The sequence below is a fragment of the Eumetopias jubatus genome, unplaced genomic scaffold (genome assembly GCF_037043125.1).
Source record: "Eumetopias jubatus isolate StellerSeaLion01/CBP00866 unplaced genomic scaffold, mEumJub1_p1.0 scaffold_12, whole genome shotgun sequence".
Taxonomy (NCBI): Eukaryota; Metazoa; Chordata; class Mammalia; order Carnivora; family Otariidae; genus Eumetopias; species Eumetopias jubatus.
In genome coordinates, this window is record NW_028274818.1 from 13,938,668 (window position 1) to 13,955,713 (window position 17,046).

The window sequence follows — 17,046 nt, forward strand, 5'->3', positions numbered from 1 at the left end:
TGAAATCAAGATGTATCTTGTTATAGATAACATGTGATAGCTAATGAAATTCACTAACGTTTGGGGGTATTCATTATGCATCAAACACCATTCTAATTGTTTTGTTTAACACTCACACTTTTTAATACTCCCATTAACCTGACATGGTGGTGATACTATTCACCCCATTTTGCAGGTGGAGAAGCAGAGGCATCGAAAAGTGAAATAACGCGCTCAAAGCCATACATGTAATATGTGGGAAAAATAAGATTTGAATTTTGAGGATCTGGCTCCAGAACTTGTATTCTTAATCAAAAAAGATTCACCACCCCCAATTGTGCCTGGGAAGGGGGCCATACTGGCCTACCTATGCATGGCTGAGCAAGAGGAGAATTCATAAAGGTTTAAAGAAGGTTGACTGCATAATCTCCTACCCTTGCTCTCATGTCTTCAAGTTTCTAACACTGGTTTGTGTGTGTGTGTGTGTGTGTGTGTTTTCATCTTGGATGTTGGGTCAATTTTACAGTGTCAAACACTATGTGGAATAGGAAAAGAGAGGGCGGATGTCAGAATGAAATTCTGGAGAAGTTCCGACCGGGAGTTTTGTTGCCTGAAGGCAACTTGGTAACTGACCATTTGGCATCTAGAATACGCTACAAGTCTGACTTCTAGAATTCTTTTCCTTCCCATGTTTTATGCTCCTGAATTCAGTAAAAAAAATTTTTTATTTTGTTTTGTGCTGAAGCCAAGGAAGGAGAACTGAATGAAAGGAGGGAATTGTTCTAATTGTCCAGCTATCCCTTCCAAACTCTGGTGAAAGTGAGAATTATTAAAAAAAAAAAAACAACCCCAAAGCCTCTACAGATGTAGTTCCTGTGATAAATCACTTTTTAATCAGTCATAATTTTGCATTAAGTGCTGAATAAATGCCCTTTGTTTCATACTTAAACTGTCAGTGACTAACATTGGGAGGGCAGACTAGCGCCTATCATTAGAGCAGAGAAAAATCGATACCATTTTTAATTAAAGACAGGCGCAGCCGAGCTTTGAGACAAGCAAATCTCGTTGTCAGTTCATCTCCCCTTTAAACTCTCTCAGAAGTTCAGTTCAGAAGTTAAGAGGCACCCGAATGTAGGAACAGAGTGACACAAATGCTTTGTGGGGGGGGGAAATAGAGGGAGGGAGGGGCATGAGATGGGGAAGGGGGGGCAAACAAAAAAGAAGGCCGAGGGAGACATTAGGAAAAGTATGATTTTCATTCAGCCAGTCCCTAAGGGACAATCTTCAGGAATGATAAAAGGGAGATACTGGCTTGTGCTACAGAGATGATCTTTTCCCTTGCAGACCAAAAGATAATCGAAGGAACGTCAAACCTATTCTCGTCAGTCATATTTTATTATGTTCAAATGCCAGCACATGGTATTTTTTAGATGATCCTTTTCACATTATATTTTGCGACTTTGGATATTCTCCCTTTGTAGAGCAAGAGTCCAGCAAGACAGAACTCACAGTCTTTTATAAGCCAATGTACAGAAATGATATTCCATCTCTTTTGCTGTATTCTATTTGTTAGAAGCAAGTCACCAGGCCAGCCCATACTCAAGAGGAGGGGATTCCACAAGGTTGTGGCTCAAAGGAGAGGGGTCATTGAGGACGCTCCTTGAAAGTTGCCTACCACAGACCTTCATATCAAGAGGCTAATAATATCTTTGGGCAAAGAATACAAGTAAATTGGGGCAATATGAGAAAAAGAAAAGGTTACGTTTCATCAAATCCCCAGATAGGATACAGCCAATGAGTCCTAGGGATAGTCAGGAAAATAAAAATAACATAGGAAGAATTTAATTAATGAAGGCTGATGGCATTTTGGTGAATGTACAAGGACTGGAATAATGCTACTTGTTTCCTTCTAGCTCTGTTGGAATAACCATGGAAAGACCTAGCTTTCGGAGTTTTGCAGACTGCCCATCCACCTTCTGGTTAGTGCTATTTATTCCTAGAATGAGAACTCCAGCTAAGTCTGGTTTTGCGCATTAGGGTCTCCATGGTTTTAAGTAATTAAAAAAATCCATCTCAAACCGGCTCAAGAAGAAAAAAGGATGCAGGAGTAGGTCACCTAAGGCAAAGGTGCAGAGGCAAGTAAACCTCTGGCTCAGTGTGATCAAGAAACCAGCTCCTTTTTCTGGTTACTACCTCTACCCATTATTCTAAATCCTACCGGTTATTCTAAATCTTCACTGTATCTTGCCTGGTTTTCTGAATCTTTTAATCAAATTGTTTATATAGACTGGAGCCTCATAAAAATATTTGTCCTAGGTCCTTCACACTCTAGGGATACCCTGTATATAAATTTGCTAACTCTGGAATGGCTAGGTAGATGTCATGGCATATGTATTATATAGAATTTCTGAAGTTTGATCACCCAAATCATGTAGGTTAAATAAGGTCAGAAATATATGAATATACATGTATATATGTATTCATGAGACGATTTGACCTATAAGAAACAAATCTGTCACATTCTGACTTATGCGTGGCCCAACAAAAGAATTCTTTTTTTAAAAAAAATATATATATTTTTATTTGAGAGACAGAAAGAGAGAGAAAGAGAGAAAGGGAGAGCATGAGTGGGGAGGAGCAGAGAGACAAGCAGACTCCCCACTCAGCAGGGAGCCTGATGTAGGGCTTGATCCCAGGACCCTGAGATCATGAATTGAACTGAAGTCAGATGCTTAAACGACTGAGCCACCCAGGCCCCCTGAGAATTCTTTTTTTTTTTTTAAAGATTTTATTTATTTATTTGAGAGAGAGAGCTTGCATAAGTGGGGGGGTGCGGGGGAGCAGAGGGGGAAGGAGAGGGAAAGAATCTCAAGCCGATGCAGTGCTGAGCACGGATCCTGAAGTGGGGCTTGACCTCATGACCCTGAGATCATGACCGGGGCCAAAACCAAGAGTCAGATGTTTGACTGAGTTACAGAGATGCTCCCCAGTCAAAGAATTCTTAATGGTATTGTGCTGATCATTGATGAATCCACAATTTATAATTCCCATCATCTATAAAATCATCAAAACATTTTGGTGCCCTTCATAGTCTTTCAGCCAGCTCTAATGGCCCATTCTTGGACATAGACCCTCCACGCTTTTGAAGTCATTGTTTCTTATGTTATCCCTTCCCACACTTCTATGGTGTACTTTTCCTGAATTCCCAGTTTCCTACCCTATTCAAACCCTGTACTCTTCCAAGACCTGGCTCCAGTTCATTTCTTCTGTAAAACCTTGGTTTAAGTTGCTGTACCCCTGAACAGTCATTTGAAGTAGTTAGATTTTCTGTTTATACCAGGTGTTTGGAGATTCACTACACAAATGTTGCAATTTCTGTTTCATCTTACATTTTTCTTTAACAGTTTTATGTTATGTTCTATTCTATTTTGTATTGCCCTTAGCAGCTGCACAAAGTTGATTGTTAATATGTATCTATTGATTTGTAGATGAATTGCATGGAATTCCAGAAGGGCCTTCGACCCAAGAAGTTATTAGATCAACTACAATTATCTTCACAGAGTTGGGTGAAGGGGTTGTGGATAGAGTGTTTATATGTGTGTGTGAGAGAGAAAAGAGGGAGAGAGAGAGAAATGCAGATGACCACTGGATAGTATTATGTGCAATTATTGGTTTGTGTAAAGAGTGTTTAAAAATTACACAGTGAAATGAGACCTACCTTTCAGTAAAAAACAAAAAAACAAAGACCAAAAACCTCCTAGTGGATTTCTTACAACCTTTCTTCTGCAATTATAGAATAAACAATAAAGTAGCTTTAGATGATGTCAATAGTAACTATTCGCTAATTTTTTTTAATCTTAAAATTAAATTCTGTAAGTTCAATTTGGCAATACTCTGATGGCTTGATTTTCTGATGAGCACCAACCCTACATGAAAGGAATTTATTATAGAGGTCTCTGGAATATTTCCTGCTTGATTGAAAGTTCTCTCAGAGCAGAGGCATGTTATTCACTTTTTAAAATAGACTTTATTTCTTAGACCAGTTTTAGATTTACAGAAAAATTGAGAAGATAGTGCAGAAAGTTCCCATCTATCCAAGCACACAGCTTCCCCCCCCTTATTAATATCTTGCATTAGGATGGCTCATTTGTCACAAATAATGGACTAATATTTATACATTATTATTAACTAAAATCCATACTTTATTCAGATTTCCTTAGTTTTACCTAATTTTTTTTCTCTTCCAGATTCTTTCCTAGAATCCCACATTTCATTCAGTCATCATGTATCCTTAGGTTCCTCTTGATTGTGACAGTTTCTCAGACTGTCTTTGTCTTTGTTTTGTTTTTGTCTTTGTTTTTGTTGACCTTTGACGACAGTTTTGATGAGTACCGGCCAGGTTCCTCATAGGAGGCCCATCGATTGGAATTTGTCTCATGTTTCTCTTATAGTTGAACTGGGGCTCTGGGTTTTCGGGAAAATGGTGAAGAGGTGAAGTGCCATTTTCATCACACTGTATCAAGCGTATATATTGTCAACATGACATCCCTATTACTGTCAACCTAAATCAACTAGCTGAGGGAGTGTTTGTCAAGTTTCTCCATCATGAAATTAGACTTTCTTTTCTCCCCACTTTCCTTACTGTCCTCTTTGGAAGTCCCTTTATGCAGCCTATACCTAAAGAAGTAGGGGGTTTATGTTCTACCTCATTGAGGAGGGACTGTCTACATAAATTATTTGGAATTCTGCTACACAAGATATGTATCACTTCTCCCCCATCTATTAATGTCAGTGTGGACTCATGGACATCTAGAAACTTTTTTTATACCTTGGGTTCTAGTAGTACTTTATTTTGTTACTTGACTTGTTCCAGCTTTGACTCTTGGGATCTCTCTCAGTTGGCTCCTATACTCTCTTGATACACCCATTATTTTGATGTTGTTCTGAGCATTTCTTTACTTTCAGGTGCATGTCTTTCACTTCTGTCCACCTCCAACTCTCAGTACCTCAATGAAGTTCTTGTTAAGTAAATATAGTATCTAAATTATGGTGAAGCTCATTCTGCTCTCATATTTATCCACAGTTAAATTTGCAAGAACAGTAATGCTCCTGGTTGCAGTTTCTCTCTTGTAAGGGTACAAATGCCCCCTATTTTAACCAAATATGTTTACATTTCCTTCTGGAACACTTCTCCCTCTGTATTTCAGTTATTGGCAAGAAGTCTAGAGACATCTTGGCAATGGTTTTGTGTTTTTACTTAAATTATTCCAGGGGCCTTCTGAAATTTAAAGAGTGGACACGCAAAACCCTCAAAGCTCAAATGACTCCATAACCAAGTTAGAGGTGGGAGCTTTGTTTCCTGGCTTCTCCCTTTAGGCTTCTCTGCTCCAGCTCCCACGGCCCACGTAAAACAAGATATTGACCTGGGAGTTGGAAAAGCAAAGCAAAGGGCCTACCACGAGTGTGGGGAGATGTACTAAATTTATGTCTTGGGTCAACACAATTTACTTCTGCCTCCCTCCCCACCCCCGCCCCCCGCCACCGCCCAGTTCTCCTCCGCCCCAGTCTTGCTTCAGACAATGAATTTCCAGGGAGTTTTTTGTCTTTTGATCTCCTCGCTGATCTAATGCAATTGTCCACTGGCAGAAGCGCTGTGAGGTGCAGAATAAAGTAATGAAGCTAATTTGATTTGCACTCCACCCCCACCCTTAAGATCTACATGTCTTTATTGTATTAGATTCCTAATGAGATTCTCCGTCTGCACTCCAGAGAACAGTGGCTGTGGGAGGGGCTCATCTCAGGAGATTTGCCCCCATTTACATCCCATCTTTAATGGATATGGACCTGGCTGCCCTTGAGTCATAAGGTGACCATATTTCCCTTCCCGGACTACCCTGGGCAAGAGCCAGAATGCAACCACTGCTACAGAACGAGGGAGGCCTTCTTTCCAATTCCAGAGGAAAAAACAAAACAAAACAACAACAACAACAACAACAAAAACAAAAACAGGAGCAAAGTTTAGCGCTGGGCTGAACACTTCACGGAAAGAGCACCAAGCAAATTTCCAGCCTCAAACCATGTTTCCGAAAGAGATTTGCTCCCGTGTGCAAGTGCGCTCTTTACTATTTTGCCACCAGTATGATAAATAGTGAGCAACAAAAATCACCTTTCAAATGGCCTTCCCCAGGACACCAAATCCTCTGAACCATTCCTGTTGTACTTGTGATGGTTCCCTGGGGGCCAGAGTTCGGCTGGCCAGGGGCCATCGGATGGAGGCATAAACATGAAGTTTATTTTGGAGAACCACATCTGGAGAATATGAAGCCGTCCCTTTCAGAACAACGCTCACTCACTCCCTGTACTCTCCCTACCACCCACGATGAGTTTTAAACCACGTCATGAATGAGAGATTTAAAGCACTCCATCAATGTCTCTTTAACTAACCCCTCTCTACACCCTCCAGGATTTTGGCAATGCCACTGACATCACCCTTTTCCTATTTTCCAGATCCAAAACACTTGATTTCCCTGTCTCAAATCACAACATACACCAGGAGGATAGTGTGATGTAATTCTGCTTGTTTTAGTCCAAACCTGCTTTTGAACTGGTTGGCAACCCTGCTGGAAACTCGGATTTAATTAATATAATGCACTTATTTATACGGCATAGTGGATTATTTTCAGACACAGCACGATGGTGGGAGGACAAACATCAGTAATTCACAATTCACAAGTCTAGCGCTGGAACATAAAATAGTTTTTGACTGTTTCAGAAAAAGATGAAAAAAAAAAAAAGAGAGAGAGAGAAAGCTGAGTGCTACCCAAAGAGTCATTTCATAAAAGCAAACATTGCTCAGTTTGTTTTAGGCCTCGCTCAGATCCCTGAAATCATAGGAGGAAAGGAAAGGAGAGTGATTGGCATCATGACGACTTTTCTAGGGGGAAAAAAGTAGTTTATATCTAATCTAAGGTCTTTAAGAGGAATCTATCAGCTTTGGTTTGGCTCTCAGTGGACAGGTGTCTGTATCATAGAAGCACCATACATAATTCACCACCAGAGAGCCCCAGAACTTAGCAAGAAGGCTAAATTACCTGTCACTTCCAGAAAAGGTGTTCCCTTCAGGTCAAGGTTGAAGGCTCCGGTAAACCCAAGCGAGGAAGAGCACTTCAGTCCGTATCTAAATGTCAGCAGTGCTTCTCAGATGCTGGAAATGCAGGCTGGCTCTTTACCCTCACACTTGCCCACCTCTTTTTCGGGGTCAATTAACACCTTATCACTCTGAAATCAGATTGGAAAGGAGGAAGGGAGGTCGCTTGTTTTAATGATCAGAGACCACTTTGTTTATGTCAAATCAATGGATGCCAAGAATCTTCCTCTCTTCGCGGAGGGTGTGGGCTAGGGGGGTCCTGTCAGAGGTGTGAGCCCTTACAGCTTCGTCTGAATACAAAAACATCTCATTATTACCTGGGGATAGAACATGGAGCCTAGTCCCAGGCAGACTCTGACTCCCGAACACAGTTCATGAGAGACAGGTGCCATCTGGCTGTCATTAAGCTGCTGATCGTCACTTTCTCCTTGATTGACTAGTGATGGATTGACAGGTGACGTGGAGCCTGTTGGAGCCTGCTGTGGGGAGATGGGGAGAGCTGTGTTTCACCTCTGTGGTTGGGGGGAACCTGTTTGAGCCTTCACCCATGAATTTCCCTTCAGATTTATCACCCGTATTGTAGAAACTTTGTTTCCGAAGCAGTGAAACACAAAACGAGAACATAACATCAAACAGAGACCCAACCACACAGATGGGGGGTGGGCGGAGGATGCATACACCCTTTAGAAAACATTTTCTTGGCTTAATTCTGAGGGTAGTGAGAGATGGCTAGTTGTCTTTTCTAGTATTTTTAACTTTTCTGTTGTTTTACAATTTCATTATATTATAATTCATTATATTACAATTTCATTATATTCAAATTTGCTCTTTGAATTAAAGAACTGAGTTTTAGAAGCTCTTTATTTCCAGTAAAGTGAAGAAGAATGCTTAAGAGTTCTGAGATGTTTGTATACCGAAGAATGTTTTGTTATATTAAAACACTTTTATCAATGTGTTACTCAAATTAATAACATCAAAATTAAGGATAAATTCTGGAATGTCTGAGAAATTTATTGCATTTGGTAATGCAGAGGTACTGTGTTTGGTCACAAAAATTTCTAAAAGCAGGAAGCAAAATGCAGGGCAACTGGGTGTCAGAATTGTCAAACATGGCTTGATGAACATTTGATTTGTTTATCTACTGAGAACTATTTGCCCCAACTTGGAAAAATCTTTAGTGTTTAAATTCAGATGATATTTTTACCAGAGAAAACTTTCTCAGATATATCTCAGTAAAAGATAGTACCTTCAAATTATGTAAAAAAGAAAGTGTCATTTTAATTCGGTAGGCTCAAGAGAAGCAGAAATAAAAAGCATTAATTATTAATTCAATAAAGAACATTTTCCATGTTTTTATATTTTATTGAAGTAAAATTTGTATGTAACATTGTATTAGTTTCAGGTGTACAGCATGATAATTTAATATTTGTATATACAACAAAGTGATCACCATAAGAAGTCTAGTTTTTATTCATCACTGGACGATTGACCACCTTCACTCATTTCACCCACAGCTCATCCCCCTTCCCCTGTGATCACCACCAGTCTATTCTCTGGATATGAGTTTCTGATTCATCCTTGGTAGGTCCTGGTTATTGAGGGTGTGCCAAGACCCGCCCGTGTTCCAAAGGGAGTGATTTCGATAACATCTAGTTTCAGGCTGATTGGAAGCAAGATCGTCAGGCAGCAAATTTTAAGGTCTGCAAATATATATAGTCCTGTGGGACTGCAATCGTAGACTTTGTTCATTCCCAGGATGGAGATCTGGAAGTGTCCCTTGGGCGACAGTTGCAAAAATCAGGGCTTCAGATGAGTGTATAAGCTCCTTTCTGGGAGGTATCAGCAAACTGTGGTGAGGCCAAGTGAAGTTTCAAAGATGGTGTCTCCTTGCCCGTGCTCCCTGAGAGCAGCTCTGTGGCCCCTACATGTGTGGTGAACCTGAGCTTGTCCCTCAGGCTGAAGCTTTAGGACAGGTAGATGGGCCTTTCTCACAGGCAGATGGGGGTGTCTTTCAGCCTATTGTGCAATGTGCTCAGGGTGGTAGCCGGACTGTTTTTTTTTTTTTCCCGGACGGTACACCAAAACTCAATAAGTGGTAGTTTTTTATTTTTTCTTTTTAATTTTATCTATTTATTTGACACACACAGAGAGAGAGCACAAGCAGGGGGAGTAGCAGGCTGAGGCAGAGGGAGAAGCTGGCCCGAGGCAGGACTCCATCCCAGGACCCTGGGATCATGACCTGAGCTGAAGGCAGACAAGACGTCTAACCAACCGACTGAGCCACCCAAGCGCCCTAAGTGGTAGTTTCTCAAGGTTAATTAAAACATGAACTTTCTGTAGTTTGTTATATTAAAATCCACTGGTCTGTCTTGCACTTTAGGAAAAAAAAAAACATTGGAGTATAAATGACAATGTCATACTAGTTTTGGGTGTACAACAGTGATTTGACAATTTTATACATTACTCCATGCTCACCACACTGTGTCGTCACCATCTGTCACCACACAACGTTATTACAATCTTGTTGACTATATTCCCTATGCTGTCCTTTTCATCTCTGCGACTTAGGTATTTTATAATTGGAAGTTTGTACCTCTTCATCCCCTTCACCAATAATTTCACCCATCCCCCCACCCAACCCCCTCTGGCGACCACCAGTTTGTTCTCTGTACTGAGCCTAGCTTTTGTTTCTTTTCTTGTTTGTTTTGTTTTTTAGATTGCACATATAAGTGAAATCATATGGTATTTGTCTTTCCCTGCCAGAGTATCTTTCTGATTGTTTTAGTCTCATGTCTACAAACACAAGCCCCTCTGACCACCAAGGCAACCAAGGGATATCCCCCGTGGTGGACTGCACTCACCCACCCACTTTAGCAAGGCTGTGCCCCCATCATGGCTGTCTCTGCTACAAGGTAGAGGGAGACTACAACAATGGTCCTCACCAGAACCTCCATCCCCAGAAAGTTCCAACTTTCACTGCTCCTCCAACAGATGCTTTAAAATTAGCAAATGGATTTCCTTTACATATAATCCCATCACTTCTCGAACTGCTGCCTTTGTACCCCACTGGTCCTGGGACAAGTGAGTCTACATGCAACCCCCCCAAAAGGAGTATCTCAGATACCCACAGCGCTTAGGTCCCCTGGACATATACCCCATTGGTTTCGAAAGCTTGGCATTTGCAGGGCCTCATTGCTCTGGTACAGGCCCCAAGGGTTGAGTTGCTCAATGGCATAAACCCCACTTCTTAAGGAGAGGTTCTGGATCCATGAGATCTCTCCCTATTATATGGGGGTTTTGGTGGCAGGGTTTCTGATGAGACTGTTTCTGCTTCTCCTACAGTCTAGATGTGGTCCTTTATCCCTTGTAGTGGAAGCTGCTGTTTTTGTAAAAAAAAGAAAATTTTTTTTCAGTGGGAATTATTCTGTATGTAGCTGTGGATTTGGTGTGTCTGTGGAAGGGGTAAGTTCAGTATCTCCATTGCCACCATCTTGGACAGCATCCATCCATGTTTTTGATGGTAGAAATTAACATTCTTGGGGCACCTGGGTGGCTCTGTCGGTTAAGCAACTGCCTCCGGCTCAGGTCATGATTCCTGGGTCCTGGGATCAAGCCCCTCATTGGGCTCCCTGTTCAGCGGGGAGTCTGCTTCTCCCTCTGACTCTGCCTGCCACTCCCCCTGCTTGTGCTCTCTCCCCCTCTCAAATAAACTAATAAAATCTTAAAAAAAAGAAATTAACATTCTCTTCAGAATATTATTTTGGAATAATATAAATAAAACTAATGAGTTTTTAAGACCAGCTTTTATAAACATCTAATGTATAGAAATGAATTACATAGGAGAAGTTCTTGTTAACTACTGACTGAGAAGTAAAAGCTAATTTTTCTCTTTTACATATATTATTTGTGTAAATGTGTCTTTATACATAGTTGCACACTGTGAATTTGGTTTATTTGCATATTTCAGGTTCTCTCTGTAGTTTTACTTCTAAATAATTCTATACATAGCTAAATGAAAATGATTTTAATTAAAAATTGTCTGAAATAAAAAATTCTTTCCATATGTGTGTGTGTAAGTATATATACATATATGTATGTATATGTATGTATATATATATATAACACTAAGGGGGAAATGAGCTTGGTGCAATCCAAGAACAGTGGTAGTTTCTTACATATATATATATATATATATATATATCACAAAGACACAGCAAATTCCTAGGTGACCTAACAATAAAAGCCATTGCTGTGTAAATACCCTTCACACAGTTAACAGACAGTATATTATATATATAGCAGGGATCAAACCAAAGGGAAACTGTCAGGCAGCAGGATATGAAAGGAGAAGCTTCCATTGCTATTATTTCAAGGCTGATTTCTCATTTTCTGGTTAAACGTTTCAAAAGCTCACTTCATGCTTTTTCTTGAGATTTCCAGGGGTTGGGGAAGATATAGTATATAGAAGCTTAGAACTGTTTTCTGTTTTGCAAGGGTGCGAGCATTTGGATACACCCATGGGAAAATTATTTGAATGGATCCCATGACTTTAAATACCATCTATATACTGTTGACACCCAAATTTATATCTCCTCCTTGGTTGTCTCCCCTGAACTCCAGACTCATATATCAAACTACCTAGCAGACATCTCCATTCAGAAGTCCACATTTCAAATGTAACAAATTAAAAAACAAGTTCACAATTTTCTCTTCCAAACCTGTTCTTTCTTCAATCTTTTCCATTATGGTTAACAGAAATCCATCTTTCCAATTAATCAACCCAAAACCCTTGAGTCATCCTTGACTTCTCTTTCTCTCACACTCTACATCTGTCTGTGATGAAATCTTTTTATCTTTAATTGCAAATATACGTAGGATACAACCAGTCTCCACCAGCTCAGCCACCACCATCCTGGTCCAAACCACCTGCGTCTCTTTGTGGATTGCACTTGTCTCCTGATTGGTTTCCCTCTTTTATCCCTCTCCCCCGCCGCCCTCCACCCTACCAACCAGAACCATACACTTTACTTGCACACATCAGCCAGACTGATTCCCTTTGAGCGTAAGAAAGATCATACTGCTCCTCTGCTTGAAAGCGTCCACTAGCCCTTCTTACACAGAGGAAAGCCAAGTCTTTACATTTGTGTAGGATGCTCACAGACCCACCGCCATTGTGCCTCTGACCTCATTTCCCACTCCTCTGCCTTCCGGCCCCCAGGCCAGCCGTTATCTCCTCTTGTTCTTGGATTGCACCAAGCTCATTTCCCCCTTAGTGGTCTTCCCCCGGATAGCACAGGACTCACCTTCTCATCTTCTTCAAGACTTGGCTCAAATGTTACCATCTTAGAAATGCCTTCCTCCCTACTCCTCGCTCTGCTTTACTTTTCTCTGTAGCACTCACCATGAACTAATATAACTTAACTGTTTATTTTGCTTACTGTCTCCCACCAACAGAATGCAAGCTTCCTGAGTGCAGGAGTTTTGTCTGCTCGGGACTCTATCCCCAGGACTTACCAGTGCCTGGAATAGAGTAGTGCTTAATAAATTATTATTAAATGAATTAAACAATTCCTTAAGCAAGGGTAAAGCTGAGACCTGATAATTTCTATGGCTTACAGACTTTTGAATATATATTTTTTAATTTCTATTTTAATGTACATAAAGTAAACTTTAGTCTTTTTGGTGGGCAGTTTTATGCACTTGGCAAATGCATATAGTGGTGTAATTCCCACCTCAAACAAGATACAGAATAATTACAGTATCCCTCAAAAAAAAAATCCTCATGCTTCAAATATTGTCCTTATCTTTAATGCCTGGCAACCACTGATCCGTTCTCTATTCGACAGTTTTGTCTTTTCCAGAATGTTATACAGATGCAACCATCCTGCATGTAGTGTTTTAGATCTGGCTTCCTTCTCTTAGCGTAATGCATTTGATTTTTACCTGTGCCATTGTGTATATTAATTGTTCTCTTTTATTGCTGAATACTATTCCATTATATGGATATGCTAGTTTGAATTTTATGTATTTCCAGGAGACCATGAATAAAAGGAATATGCCACCATGTTGTAGATCACAAAACCAAATTTCTGAAATACATTGACTTTGTAGGGATTATAGAACTAAATTTAGTTGTTTGTTTTCAAACTAAGTATGGGAAAAGACCTGAAGAAAATATACCCCTAAATATTAATGGTGATATTGTCTTTGGGAGTAACTTCTTTTTTTTCTATTTTTATTTATCTACTTTTTTTTTTTATAAGCAATACATATCATTTCTATAATAAAAAAACTTTATTTTGAAAAAGATGATACCTTGATATAGATATTAAAATATCCAGGGGACATCATTTGGAGGAAAGAAAATATACTTTATTTCCTTTTGATTTAAGTGGCATCAAAAAGACTTAGGCAGCTACGCTTTTATGGAGGAATGCGAAAAAACTGGGTTCAACAAAAAGTTTAACTCAAAGGAGGAAAATAAATGCTAATTTTAAGATGATACTTTACAATTTTTTTAGTAACAATTTATACCTGCAGTCAAGAAGACTTCTGCTTCTTTAAGTAGTGAGGGTCTCCAAACAGTTTAGGAAGTAATAGATCATATATAAGTAGGTTGTTTGCTCTCGGTACAGATGCCATCATTACTAACTAGTTTCAGGCTCTTTGAGAGCTAAATAATTCCGTAATGCATCATTGAGCATTTCGTTGCTTCATAGCAGATGGTTTCAGGGGTCCATCTGCTCACAGCAATGTTTTCAACAAGCCCCCTTCACCTTCACCAAAAGGTTCGGAAACATTAGAATATTCATTCTCCACTACAGGTGTGTTTTCTTGGCTCCCCTATATTAAGGAGAGGGACTACTGTCTTTTCTTTTTTCCAGAAAGAAGATACTGGCCTGTGTAAGTCTAAGAGAACTCACTGTGAGTGTCAGGGAAACCGGTGAAAGGAGTATCTTGATTTAAAGAACTTGTAAAGTCACTTAAGTTACCATGTACGTGTGTGCTTGAGTGCGTGTGTGCGAGAAGTGGTTGCTTTCCTGGGCTACGTTAAAAATGAGATATTATGCAGTCAACTTGTTCTGTTACTCCTGCCCCTAATACGTGCAGGAGCAATGTCAGCTTCTTTAGGGTTTGCTGGGGAAAAGAGTGCATTCTCTCTGCCTTTGAGGCCACGGGCAAGTCCCTCAGGCAAGGTCAGAATGAGCACATGAAATACATGAAGCAGCTCCAACTAAAACCACATGGATAAGAGCAAACGGAATATCCTGTCTGAATACTGAGGAGATCCAGGGGTAAGTGTTACGGGGACACAGCTAGTTCTATTCCAGAACTCCCCCATGCCCCATTACCTATGTGATCTCTGAAAGTCGCAGTCAGACTGCTGGAGAAACAGAATGGTGGCGTGCAATGAATAAGACATGTGCAGTAGCTGCTCTCCAAATATGTAGAATTTTCTTTTCCAAATCGGAAAATCATAAGGAAGGACAAAGTTGGCTACGAGGAGACACAGAACACTAGGTAGAGGACTTTCAAGAGACTACAAGAAACTAACGGTCCATTTATTCAGATTGAGTCGACGGACACCCCTGACCCGAAGACACCGAACACATGAATTCAACACCATGAACCATATAAATAGCCTTCAGGTGTTGAGTAATTAGAGAGATGTCACTTTCTCACCAATTTGTCCACAAAGGGAACAGTGAAGAGCTGGCTATTGCAGAGAACCGTGTACGTGGTGATTAATGCCCCTCCCTGCAGCCACAGAGGAGCATTCAGACACGAGAGTACTCTGTGTTTTGTGTTCAAGGCGTTGTATTTTAATTTGTCTTCCTAAAAGGAACAAATGGATTCAGATCCAGATATGAAAGAAAATCACCGAAGCTTGCAGAGTCATATTTCAGAGAGCTGTCTGAAGGCAATTTAATGATCTATTATCGAATTTAAGACCAAACTATTAGAAAAAACTAAGAATCTTCGGCTTACTGAGATGAATGGCACTTGCTCTATGCGGTTGTCACTGGTGATGACCCTAGGCTTATATTAGTCCATTCATTTTTTAATAGGCATTTATTATGTACCTACTAGGTGCCCAGAATCAGACAAGGTTTACCATAGAGACCCTATTTCCAACCTTCAGGATCTTCCTAGTTTGGAAGCTAAAACTCTGTTGCTAAATGGGTTGTGTCAAAGGTGAATGATTTATTACTAGCCACAAGTCTGAAGGAGTGACCCGCGTTGGAAGGCAGAGAGCACACATTCCTGATATTGCTATCAATGTCATCTTGATTATCCTGTCAAGAATATCCACTGAAATTGACTTTACCATCACTCCTACTTTTGCTGTGAAAGCAAAAAAACCACAGACATGTTTTGTGTGTCTGCGAAAGCTTTAGAATTCAGGTCATTTAATTCAGTGTTCCCTGTTAGGTATGAATTGCACACTCAAGCATGCTCAGCACTATTAGCTCTGTGAGGAGTCCAAATTAAGGAAAGGACTGGTTTCATGTCTTCAGATAGTTTGTAATCTAATTGGGAAAATAAGATAGACCCACCTGAAACTGTAAGAAACACGTGCAGGAAACACTTCAGGTGCACCTTTGAGGACTGAGGGCATTCTAATGAGAGAAAGGGGGAACACAAAGTGGGGTAAATCGGAAAGGCAGGCAACTTCTTGTGCCATCATGGACCCTGTCCAACATGTGACTTCCTTAGAGAAGAAAAGGGGAGACAAAGAGGCTTGGGTTCACTTTAAGGAAATTTGGATTGATTTCTTTAAATATGGAAGTAGTTTTAAGTCCGGGTGTTTGGACAAAGGCACAGCCTGAGTGAACACACAGGGCTGGGAGTAAAAAGAGTGGAAAGAAGGATTAGTTGGGGGTTACCTCGTTGAGGCTAAATGGCCATGGTTGAAGTAGTAAGAAAGGAGCGTAAGACCCCGAGCGTGGTTGGTCTGAAGTCGGGGGGTGTGCCCAGGGAGGCTGAACTATATATGGCCCATATCCTACACAACCCGACAGAGCCCAGGTGAACCTACCACACCTGTCTGCGATGATCGAAAGTGGCTGAAACCTAGCTCTAGTCCGGTAGCGACCCGAGCACCAGAAGTCCTGGTGTTGAGTGCTTGTTACATGGTCTCATGGCTTAAGAGTCCCAACCAGTAAGGATCTGACATTATACATCAGAAAATAAGCTTGTTTCTAGAAGATACACATATTATTTCCAACTCGGAAGGAGAAAAATTACTTATTAGAAAGCATTTTTAAGAAAAGAGTCCTCAAAATGAACAGAGGATTCTCAGAGCCGGGAGGTCCCTGAATTTTTCAAAATTTTCAAATCAGATATTTCAAATTTAGTATACCAGCAAACTAACCTAATTCTTTCAAAAGGTTTGAATTTAATAGAACAAGTTATGATCAGAAGAGGCATTAATTCCTCAGTGTGGATTTAGATACGCTCAAACTTTTATCCAGTGAATTTAAGGGATACAGTGAAATTGTGTGATCTCAGAAAACTATATTTTAATTAACTTGAGGTTGTCCTATCTACTTATCTACCTATTACCTGTGGCTCTGGAGGGTTGGCAGGTTTGAAAGTCATGACAGGAAACAATGCTGAAGCAGTAATTTCAATTTTTTCTTAAAGCAGCCTAGCCCTGTTTTCAAATGAAACCTTATGCAGGACCCCAGTATATGAAACGAGTAAAATAGAAGCCACTTTTGCTGATGCAGAGAGTACAACCCCCAAGGCCTCCCCTTAGTTCCCAGCCCCATATCTTTCCAGAAATTCTAGTACCATCCAGTAAGCTTTCTACATGGCTTCAAAGCTGATTGCCTAAATTTCTCACCTTCAATCAATGTCTTTGATATCCAGAACAAACATGGGATAGATGATGGCCATATTTGGGTATTTTCTCT